The following is a 12,041-nucleotide window of genomic DNA, read 5'->3' as shown; positions in this document are numbered from 1 at the left end:
CATAGCAGCCTAACAGCCCTGAATGAACAACAGAGCTCACAGCTCAGCAATTGAGCTCCTATAAAGTACAGACTGTCTCCTCAAGCAGCTCCCTGACCCCTCTATATCCAAAAGACTGACATTTGGCAGGCATCATCCTGGGACAAAGATAGCAGAAAAAGAAACTGGTAGAATCCCTCGCTGTGCCACAGCTGCTAGAGGTGCACCCCAGACAAGCAGGGCCTGGAGTGGACTTCAGCAGTGGTACAGCAAAGGGGCTAGACTGGTAGAAGGAAAACCAAGTAACAGAAATACTTCATCATCAACAATCTGGGTGTCCACTCAGAGACCCAATCGAAAAGTCAGCAACTACACAGACGACAGGTGGATAAATCCAAAAAGATGGGAAGAAACCAGCACAAAAAGGAGGAAAACACCCGAAACCAGAATACCTCACCTCCTAGAAAGGACCAAAACTCCTCACCAGCAAGGGAACAAAGCTGGACGGAGAATGACTGTGACGAAATGATGGAATTAGACTTCAGAAGGTGGATAATGAGAAACTTTTGTGAGCTAAAAGAACATGTATTAAATCAATGCAAAGAAACCAAGGAACTTGAAAAAAGATATGTGGAAATGATAACAAGAATGGATAAATTAGAGAGGAATATGAATGAATTAAAGGAGCTGAAAAACACAATACAAGAACTTCGCGAAGCATGCATAAGTTTCAATAGCCGAATTGACCAAGCAGAAGAAAGAATATCTGAAGTCGAAGACCAACTCAATGAAATTAAACGAGAAACCAAGATTAGAGAAAAAAGCGCAAAAAGGAATGAACAAAGTCTCCAAGAAATGTGGGACTATGTGAAAAGACCTAACCTACGTTTGATAGGTGTACCAGAAGGGGACGAAGAGAATGAATCCAAGCTGGAAAATACTCTTCAGGACATCATCCAGGAAAATTTCCCCAACCTAGCAAGACAGGCCAACACTCAAATGCAGGAAATACAGAGAACACCACAAAGATATTCCGCAAGAAGAGCAACCCCAAGGCACATAATCGTCAGATTCAACAAGGTTGAAATGAAGGAGAAAATACTAAGGGCAGCCAGAGAGAAAGGTCGGGTCACCCACAAAGGGAAGCCCATCAGACTCACAGCAGATCTCTCGGCAGAAACACTACAAGCCAGAAGAGAGTGGGGGCCAATATTCAACATTCTTAAAGAAAAGAACTTTCAACCCAGAATTTCATATCCAGCCAAACTGAGCTTCAGAAGTGAAGGAAAAATAAAATCCTTTGTGAACAAGCAAGTACTCAGAGATTTTGTCACCACCAGCCCTGCTTTACAAGAGCTCCTAAAAGAGGCACTACACACTGAAAGGAACAACCAGTACCAGCCATTCCAAAATCCTAAATGCTAAAGAACATCAACATAATGAAGAATCTACAACAACTAACAGGCAAAACAGCCACTTAGCATCAAAATGGCAGTATTAAATTCACACATAACAATATTAACCCTAAATGTAAATGGACTAAATGCACCAATCAAAAGACACAGACTGGCAAATTGGATAAAAATCCAAAACCCATCAGTGTGCTGTATCCAGGAACCCATCTCACATGCAAGGATACACAAAGACTCAAAATAAAGGGATGGAGAAAGATTTACCAAGCAAATGGAGAGCAAAAAAAAAGCAGGAATTGCAATTCTCATCTCTGATAAAATAGACTTTAAAGCAACAAAGATCAAATGAGACAAAGAAGGCCATTACATAATGGTAAAAGGATCGATACAACAAGAAGAGCTAACGATCCTGAACATATATGGACCCAATGCAGGAGCACCCAGATACATAAGGCAAGTTCTTAATGACTTACAAAGAGACTTAGACTCCCACACAATAATAGTGGGAGACTTTAACATTCCACTGTCAATACTAGACAGATCAACCAGACAGAAAATCAACAAGGATATCCAGGGCTTGAACTCAGACCTGGAGCAAGCAAACCTGATAGACATTTACAGAACTCTCCACCCCAAATCCACAGAATACACATTCTTCTCAGCACCACATCACACCTACTCAAAAATTGACCACATAATTGGAAGTAAAGCACTGCTCAACAAATGCAAAACAACTGAAATCATAACAAACAGCCTCTCAGACCATAGTGCAATCAAGTTAGAACTCAGAATACAGAAACCAACCCAGAACCGCACAGCTTCATGGAAACTGAACAACTGGCTCTTGAATGTTGACTGGGTAAACAATGAAATGAAGACAGAAATAAAGAAGTTCTTCGAAACCAATGAGAACGAAGACACAACATGCCAGAACCTCTGGGACACATTTAAAGCAGTCTCTAGAGGAAAGTATATAGCAATAAGTGCCCATATGAGGAGAATGGAGAGATCCAAAATTGACACCCTATCATCAAAATTGAAAGAGCTAGAGGAGCAAGATCAAAAAAACTCAAAACCCAGCAGAAGACAAGAAATAACTAAGATCAGAGCTGAACTGAAGGAGATTGAGACACGAAAAACCCTTCAAAAAATCCAAGAGCTGGTTTTTTGAAAAGATCAACAAAATAGACAGACCGCTAGCCAGATTGATTAAAAATAAAAGAGAGAACAACCAAATAGATACAATAAAAAATGATAAAGGGGAAATCACCACAGATTCCACAGAAATTCAAACCATCATCAGAGAATATTACAAACAACCCTATGCACATAAACTAGTAAACCTGGAAGAAATGGACAAATTCCTGGACTCCTGTGTCCTCCCAAGCCTAAACCAGGAGGAAGCTGAAACTATGAATAGACCAATAACAAGGTCAGAAGTCGAGGCAGCAATTAAGAGCCTACCACTCAAAAAAAGCCCAGGTCCAGATGGATTCACAGCCGAATTTTACCAGACACACAAAGAGGAGCTGGTACCATTCCTTCTAAAACTATTTCAAACAACCCAAAAAGGGGGAAGCCTTCCCAAATCATTTTATGAGACCAACATCATTCTGATACCAAAACCTGGCAGAGACCCAACAAGAAAAGAAAACTTCAGGCCAATATCCATGATGAACATAGATGCAAAAATCTTCAATAAAATATTGGCAAGCCGATTGCAACAGCAAATCAAAAAACGTATTCATCATGATCAAGTAGGACTCATCCCGGGGATGCAAGGCTGGTTCAACATATGCAAGTCTATAAATGTAATTCACCACATAAACAGAACCAAAAACAAAAACCACATGATTATCTCAATTGACGCAGAGAAAGCATGTGACAAAATTCAACAGCCCTTTATGCTAAAAACCCTCAATAGACTCGGTATTGATGGAACGTATCTCAAAGTAATAAAAGCTATTTATGACAAACCAACAGCCAATATCATACTGAATGGGCAAAAACTGGAAGCATTCCCTTTGAAATCTGGCACTAGACAAGGATGCCCTCTTTCACCACTCCTATTCAATATAGTACTGGAAGTTCTAGCCAGAGCAATCAGGCAAGGAAAAGAAATAAAGGGTATTCAAATAGGAAAGGTGGAAGCCAAATTGTCTCTATTTGCAGACAACATGATAGTATACCTAGAAGACCCCATCGCCTCAGCCCAAAAACTCCTGAAACTGATAAGCAACTTCAGCAAAGTCTCAGGATATAAAATCAATGTGCAAAAATCACAAGCATTCGTCTACACCAATAACAGACTTAAAGAAAGCCAAATCAAGAATGAACTGCCATTCACAATTGCTACAAAAAGAATAAAATACCTTGGAATACAACTCACAAGGAACGTAAGGGACCTCTTCAAGGAGAACTACAAACCACTGCTCGACGAAATCAGAGAGGACACAAACAGATGGAGAAACATTCCATGTTCATGATTAGGAAGAATTAATATCATGAAAATGACTATACTGCCCAAAGTAATTTACAGAATCAACGCTATCCCCATCAAGCTACCATTGACTTTCTTCACAGAACTGGAAAAAACCACCATGAACTTCATATGGAACCAAAAGAGAGCCCGCATAGCCAAGTCAATTCTAAGCAAAAAGAACACAGCGGGGGGCATCACACTACCGGATTTCAAACTATACTACAAGGCTACAGTAATCAAAACAGCATGGTACTGGTAGCAAAACAGAGATATAGATCAATGGAACAGAACAGAGGCATCGGAGGAAACACAACATATCTACAACTATACAATCTTTGATAAACCTGACAAAAACAAGCAATGGGGAAAGGATTCCCTGTTTAACAAATGGTGTTGGGAAAACTGGCTAGCCATGTGTAGAAAGCAGAAACTGGACCCCTTCCTGACACCTTACACTAAAATTAACTCCAGATGGATTAAAGACTTAAACATAAGACCCGTCACCATAAAAACCCTAGAAGGAAATCTAGGCAAAACTATGCAGGACATAGGAGTAGGCAAGGACTTCATGAACAAAACACCAAAAGCATTGGCAACAAAAGCCAAAATAGACAAATGGGACCTAATCAAAATCCACAGCTTCTGCACAGCAAAAGAAACAGTCACTAGAGTGAATTGGCAACCAACAGAATGGGAAAAAATTTTTGCAGTGTACCCATCTGACAAAGGGCTGATATCCAGAATTTACAAAGAACTCAAACAGATTTACAGGAAAAAAACAAACAAGCCCATTTAAAAGTGGGCAAAGGATATCAACAGACACTTTACGAAAGAAGACATATATGAGGCCAACAATCATATGAAAAAATGCTCATCGTCACTGGTCATCAGAGAGATGCAAATCAAAACCACATTGAGATACCATCTCACGCCAGTTAGAATGGCGATCATTAAAAAATCTGGAGACAACAGATGCTGGAGAGGATGTGGAGAAAAAGGAACACTTTTACACTGTTGGTGGGAGTGTAAATTAGTTCAACCATTGTGGAAGACAGTGTGGCGATTCCTCAAGGCCTTAGAAATAGAAATTCCATTTGACTCAGCAATCCCATTACTGGGTATATATCCAAAAGACTACAAATCGTTCTACTATAAGGACACATGTACACGAATGTTCATTGCAGCACTGTTTACAATAGCAAAGACCTGGAATCAACCCAAATGCCCATTGATGATAGACTGGATTGGGAAAATGTGGCACATATACACCATGGAATATTATGCAGCAATCAGAAATGATGAGTTTGTGTCGTTTGTAGGGACATGGATGAATCTGGAGAACATCATCCTCAGCAAACTGACACAAGAACAGAAAATGAAACACCGCATATTCTCACTCATAGGCGGGTGATGAAAAATGAGAACACATGGACACAGAAAGGGGAGTACTAAACAGTGGGGTCTATTGGGGGGGAAAGGGGAGGGCCAGTGGGAGGGGGAGGTGGGGAGAGATAGCCTGGGGAGAAATGCCAAATGTGGGTGAAGGGGAGAAGAAAAGCAAAGCACACTGCCATGTGTGTACCTACGCAACTGTCTTGCATGCTCTGCTCATGTACCCCAAAACCTAAAATCCAATAAAAAATTTAAAAAAAAAAAAAAAGAAAGAACCATAAAAATAGGCCTTCAGCAGCCCTTGGGGCTGCTCTTTCTATGGAGTAGGCATTCTTTATTCCTTTACTTTCTTAATAAATTTGCTTTCACTTTCCCTGAATTCTTTCCTGCATGAAATCTAAGAACTCTCTCTGGAGGTATGGATCAAGACCCCTTTCCTTCAACACCTGCACCTACTCTATGGTCAAAATGCCAGAGACACTTTCTATAACAGATGCTAGTTAATTCTGAATGAATAAAACTGAGACATTGATCACTAATATTCTCAAAACTGGAGTTCTAAGACTCATCAACAAAAAGTCAAACTCTGTACAATATTTTGAAGAGATTTATTCCAAACCAAATACCAGTGGCCATGACCCACAACGCAGCCTCTAGGAAGTCCTGAGAACGTGTGCTCGAGGCGGTTGAGGCGTAGCTTGTTTTTATACATTTCAGGGAGACATAAGACATCAATCAAATACATTTGAGAAATACACTGTTGGGTTCAGAAAGGTGGGACAAGTCAAAGGGCAGAGGAGCTTCAAGGCTATAGGTAAATTTAAACATCTTCTGGTTGACAATTGCTTGAGTTTGTCTAAAGACCTGAGATCAATAGAAAGGAAATGTTCAGGTTAAGATAAAAGACTGTGGAAACCAAGTTTCTTTTGAAGTCTTACAGTGGCTGCCCTTAGAGAGAATAGATGACAAATGTTTCCTATTCAGACCTTTAAAAGGTGCTAGACTCTTGGTTAATCTCTTCAGGATTGGGAGGGCCCGGAAAAAAAAGATCTAGTTATGTTAATAGATATTCTTTACAGATGCAAATTTTCCCCCACAAAGGATAGCTTTGCAGGCAAAGAAACATGTTTTGGGGTAAAATATTTTGACTTTCTTCTTTGTCACATATCGTTATGCCAGAATCAGACTGGAAAGTTAAGTCAGGATATATAGGGTTAAATAAAACCCATTTGATGAGAATTTATCGTTTGTATGCCTGACTCTCCAGACCCCTTAGATATTTGGGCAGGACTAAAAAAAAAAAATCAAAGCTTAGTCCTCAGGCTCTTGCTAATACTTTGACTTAGAAGGAGAAACAGAAACAGGAGGAACAATATAGTTTCCTCTGAAGTATCCATTTTTTCTTTCAAGAGGTCGTCACACCAGTGTCTTCAGTAGGTTCCACAGAAGCAGAACCTGAGACAGAGATTTGTGGGCACTATGGTTAACAGAGGCAAGCCAAGACAGGGGAGAGAAAGGAACAGCAAGAATAGGATTTCAGAAAAAATGGGATCAGGGGCCTGCAGGAGCTGTCATGCTTTGAGGCAAGAGATTAGGACTTCTGTACAACCAACGTAAGGAGAGAAGAACTTCTACTTTAACTCCCAGGCACCTTGAGGCAAAGTAGAAAAGTAGTTGAAGCACCTGAAGTAGCTGCAGAAGGAGCGTGGCACCCTAACCAGGAGGCATGAGCCTCGGGGAACTTGCAGAGCAGCCTCTGCTATGATCAGGTATTCCTAAAGAAAATGAAGTATAAGGAAGGATTGTGATCAGAAAAGGAAAAGTACATCACTAAAAAGGAAAAGAAAGTGGACCCTGCAAACTTTCTGAATCTATAAAGAGGTACACAGTGAACCACATGCAGGGAAATGGAAACAGACTCTGAATGAGCCATGTGTGAGAGTGTATAAGCTTCATGGCTCAAGTCCTGCCAGCCCTAGATTTCAAAGGTGGGCCATCCGTAGTCATTAGCAGCTTTCATCTGTGGGCATGTCTGCCTTAGCAGACCTTAACCACAATGGATCACAGGAGTAACGGTCTCTGGCATATCAAGAAAACTTTGTCATTACTGTCATATTTTCTCATCTCTCCCAGTAAAACCATCCCTTTGCTTGGCAAGTCCTGTCAGCTTCCTGTGGGTACATTTTCCCCACCAGCCCCATAACCCACAACTCATCCTTAATGTATATCCCTATATGATGTCCAAAACCCACATGGGAGTAGTTGTTTGCACAATATTATTGTGTCTTTCAATAAAAGCTCCAAATTCATATTGTGAAGCAGGAAATATAATCACACATAAAGCAAAGGCTAAGAATAGTTCATGTAATTGATCAAAATGGAGCTCTGGGCTTACAGAAATCAAGGCAAAAAGGGAAATAGTTTCCAGTGATGTTTGAACAAACAGGAACTCTAGGCCATAAGGGAGATAAGGCTTTTTGGTTCATTTTGTCCTGTTTCACTTTCTGCTTGTTGTTTTGTCAGAGAACACTCAGAGGAATCTCACATGCACACATAGAGGCTTTGGCCAACTTCATAGGCATGTGGACTGGTGAACATAACCCACTTTTGTTTCTTCTGGCCCCCTATGGGTTAAGAATTAGGATGAGGATAAAGGGAATCAGTTGGATCCCAGGAGAAATCAAGCACCTTTTTATGGCAGTGGACTCACCCTGCCATGCATTAGAATCATCTGGGATGGGACCTGTATATTTATACTCTTCCAAAGCTCGCCAGATGGGTTTTTTAAATTTAAGTTCCAGGATACATGTGCAAGATGTTCAGGTTTGTTACATAAGTAAATATGTGCTATGGTGGTTTCCTGCACCTGTCAACCAGTCACCTAGGTATTAAGCCCAGCATGCATTAACTATTATTCCTGATGCTCTCACTTCATGCCCAACTAACAGGCCCCAGTGTGTGTTGTTCCCCTTCCTGTGTCCATGTGTTCTCATCACTCAGCTCACTTGCTGTATTTGGTTTTCTGTTCCCACATTAATTTGCTGAGGATAATGGCTTCCAGCTCCATCCATGAGCCTGCAAAGGACATGATATTGTTTCTTTTTCTGATGGCAAAGTATTTCATTGTGTATATGTACCACATTTTCTTTCTCCAGTCTATCATTGATAGGCATCTGGGTTGATTCCATATCTTTGCTATTGTGAATAGTGCTGCAGTGAACATATACAAGCATGTATCTTTATAATAGAATGATTTATATTCTTTTGGGTATATACCCCGTAATGGAATTGCTGGGTCAAATGGTATTTCTGGTTGTAGGTCTTTAAGGAATCAGAATACTTTCATTCACAATGGTTGAACTAATTTATATTCCCACCAGCAGTGTAAAATCATTTATTTTTTCACAGTCTTGCCACCATCTGTTTTTTCTTGACTTTTTTTTTTTTTTTTTTGAGACACAGTCTTGCTCTGTCACCAGGCTGGAGTACAGAGGCATGATCTTGGCACACTGCAACCTCCATGTCCTGGGTTCAAGCGATTCTCTTCCCTTAGCCTCCTGAATAGCTGGGACTACAGGTGCACGCCACCACACTCAGCTAATTTTCGCATTTTTAGTAGAGACAGCGTTTCACCATGTTGGTAAGGATGGTCTCGATCTCTTGACCTCATGATCTGCCTGCCTTGGTCTCCCAAAGTGCTGGGATTACCAGCGTGAGCCACTGCACCTGGCCTGTTTCTTGACTTTATTTTTTAATAATCACCATTCTGACTGGCATGAGATAGCATTGCATTGTGGTTTTGATTTGCTTTTCTCTAATGATCGTGATGTTGAGCTTTTTTCATTTGTTTGTTGGCTACATAAATGTCTTCTTTTGAGAAGTGTCTGTTCATGTGCTTTGCTCACTTTTTATTGGGTTTTTTTTCCTGTAAATTTGTTTAAGTTCCTTATAGATTCTGGATTATAGGCCATTGTGAGATGGATAGATTGCAAAAATTTTCTTCCATTCTGTAGTCTGTTCACTCTGATGATAGTTTCTTTTGCTGTGCAAAAGCTCTTTAACTAGATCCCATTTGTCAATTTTTGCTTTTGTTGCAATTGTTTTTGATGTTTCTTCATGAAATCTTTGCCCATGCCTATATCCTAAATGCTATTACCTAGATTTTCTTCTAGGGTTTTTATACTGTTGGGTTTTACATTTAAGTCTTTAATCCATATTAAGTTAATTTTTGTATAAGGTGTAAGGAAGTGATCCAGTTCCAGTTTTCTGCATATGGCCAGCCAGTTTTCCCAGTACCATTTATTAAATAGGGAATACTCTCCCTGTTGCTTATTTTTGTCAGGTTTGTTGAAGATCAGATGGTTGTAGATGTGCAGTCTTATTTCTGAGTTCTCTGTTCTGTTGCATTGGTCTATGTGTCTGTTTTTGTACCAGTGCCATGCTGTTTTGGTTACTGTAGCCTTGTGTACAGTTTGAAGTTGGGTAGCATAACGCCTTCAGCTTTGTTCTTTTTGCTTAGGATTGCCTTGGCTAATAACATTGAGTGTATAAATTACTTTGGGCAGTATGGCCATTTTCACACTATGGACTCTTCTCACTTATGAGCATGGAATGTTTTTCCATTTGTTTCTGTCCTCTCTGATTTCCTTGAGAAGTAGTTCACAGGTCTCCTTGAAGAGATTATTCACTTCCCTTGTTAGCTATATTTCTAGCTATATTCTCTTTGTGGCAATTGTGAATAATTCAATCACAATTTGGCTCTCTGCCTATTGTTGGTGTATAGGAATGCTAGTGAGTTTTGCACACTGATTTTCTATCCTGAGACTTTGCTGAGTTGCTTATCAGCTTAAGAAGCTTTTGGGCTGAGATGATGGAATTTTCTAGATAAAGGATTATGTCCTCTGCAAACAGAGACAGTTTGACTTCATCTCTTCCTATTTGAATATCCTTTGTTTCTTTCTCTTGCCTGATTGCCCTGGCCAGAATTTCCAATGCTCTGTCAATTAGGAGTGGTGAGAGAGGGCCTCCTTATCTTGCACCAGTTTTCAAGTGGAATGCTTCCAGCTTTTGCCCATTCACTATGATACTGGCTGTGGGTTTGTCATAAATGACTCTTTTTATTTCGAGGTTTGTTCCATCAATACCTTGTTTACTGAGAGTTTTTGACATGAAGGGATACTAAATTTTATCAAAGGTCTTTTCTGTGTCTATTGAGATAATCATATGGTTTTTGTCCTTAGTTCTGTTTATATGATTAATCATGTTTATTGATTTGCACATGTTGAGCCAGTTTTGCATATTGAGGATGAAGCCAATTTGATCATAGTGGATATACTTTTTGATGTGCTGCTGGATTTGGTTTGCCAGTGTTTTATTAAGGATTTGTGCATCAATGTTCATCACGGATATTTGCCTGAATCCTTGTTTTTTTCTTGTATCTCATCCAGGTTTTGGTATCAGGATGATGCAGGCTTCATAAAATGAGTTAGGGAGGAGTCCTTCCTTTTCAAATGTTTGGAATAGTTTCAGAAGAAATAGTAACAGCTCCTCTTTGTACCTCTGGTAGAATTCTGCTGTAAATCCATCTGGCCCTGGGCTTTTTTTGGTTGGCAGGCTATTAGCTACTGCCTCAAATTCAGAACTTTCTATTCTATTCAGGGATTCAACTTCTTCTTGGTTCAGTCTTGGGAATTTATCTATTTCTTCTAGATTTTCTAGTTTATTTGCATAGAGGTGTTTATAGTATTCTCTGACAGTTGTATTTCTGTGGGGTCAGTGGTGTTACCCTCTTTATCATTTTTTTATTGTGTCTATTTGATTCCTCTTTCTTTTCTTATTAGTCTAGCTAACAGTCTATTTTATTAGTTTTTCAAAAAACAACTCCTGGATTTATTGTTTTTTTTAGTGTTTTTCATGTTTCTATCTCCAGTTCTGCTCTGATCTTGGTTGTTTGTCTTCTGCTGACTTTGGGGTTTGTTTGCTCTTAATTCTCTAGTTCTTTTAGTTGTGATGTTATACTGTCTATTTGAGGTATTTCTAGCTTTATGATATGGGAATTTAGTGCTATAAATTTCTCTCTTAACACTGCTTAGCCGCATCCCAGAGATTCTGGTACATTGTCTCTTTGTTTTCATTGGTTTTAAATAACTTCTTGATATCTGCCTTAATTTCATTATTTACCCAAGAGTCATTGAGGAGCAGCTTGTTCAATTTTCATGCAGTTGTGTGGTTTTGAGTGAGTTTCTTAATCTTGAGTTCTAATTTCATTGCACTGTGGTCTGAGAGACTGTTTGCTGTGATTTCAGTAATTTTGCATTTGCTGATGAATGTTTTACTTCCAATTATGTGATTGATTTTAGAGTAAGTGCTATGTGGTGCTGAGAATAATATATTCTAAAGTCTAGGTTCTGTAGATATTAGGTCCACTTGAAGCACAGCTGAGTTCAAATCCTGAATATCTTTCTTAATTTTCTGTCTCAATGACCTAATATTGACAGTAGGGTGTCAATCTCCCACTATTATTGTGTGGGAGTCCAAAACTCTGCAGGTCTCTAAGAACTTGTTTTATGAATCTGGGTCCTCCTTTATTTGGTACATTTTTTTATATATAGTTAGCTCTTCTTGTTGAATTGAACCCTTTACCATTATGTAATGCCCTTCTTTGTCTTTTTTGATCTTTGTTGGTTTAAAATCTGTTTTGTCAGAAACTAGGAATACAATCCCTGCTTTTTTTCTGCTTTCCATTTGCTTGGTAAATTTTCCACCATTCTTTATTT

Source organism: Callithrix jacchus, chromosome 14, assembly GCF_049354715.1.
Source record: "Callithrix jacchus isolate 240 chromosome 14, calJac240_pri, whole genome shotgun sequence".
In the NCBI taxonomy this organism is placed as follows: Eukaryota; Metazoa; Chordata; class Mammalia; order Primates; family Cebidae; genus Callithrix; species Callithrix jacchus.
The sequence above is the reverse complement of the archived record's forward strand: the minus strand, read 5'-3'. Positions refer to the sequence as shown.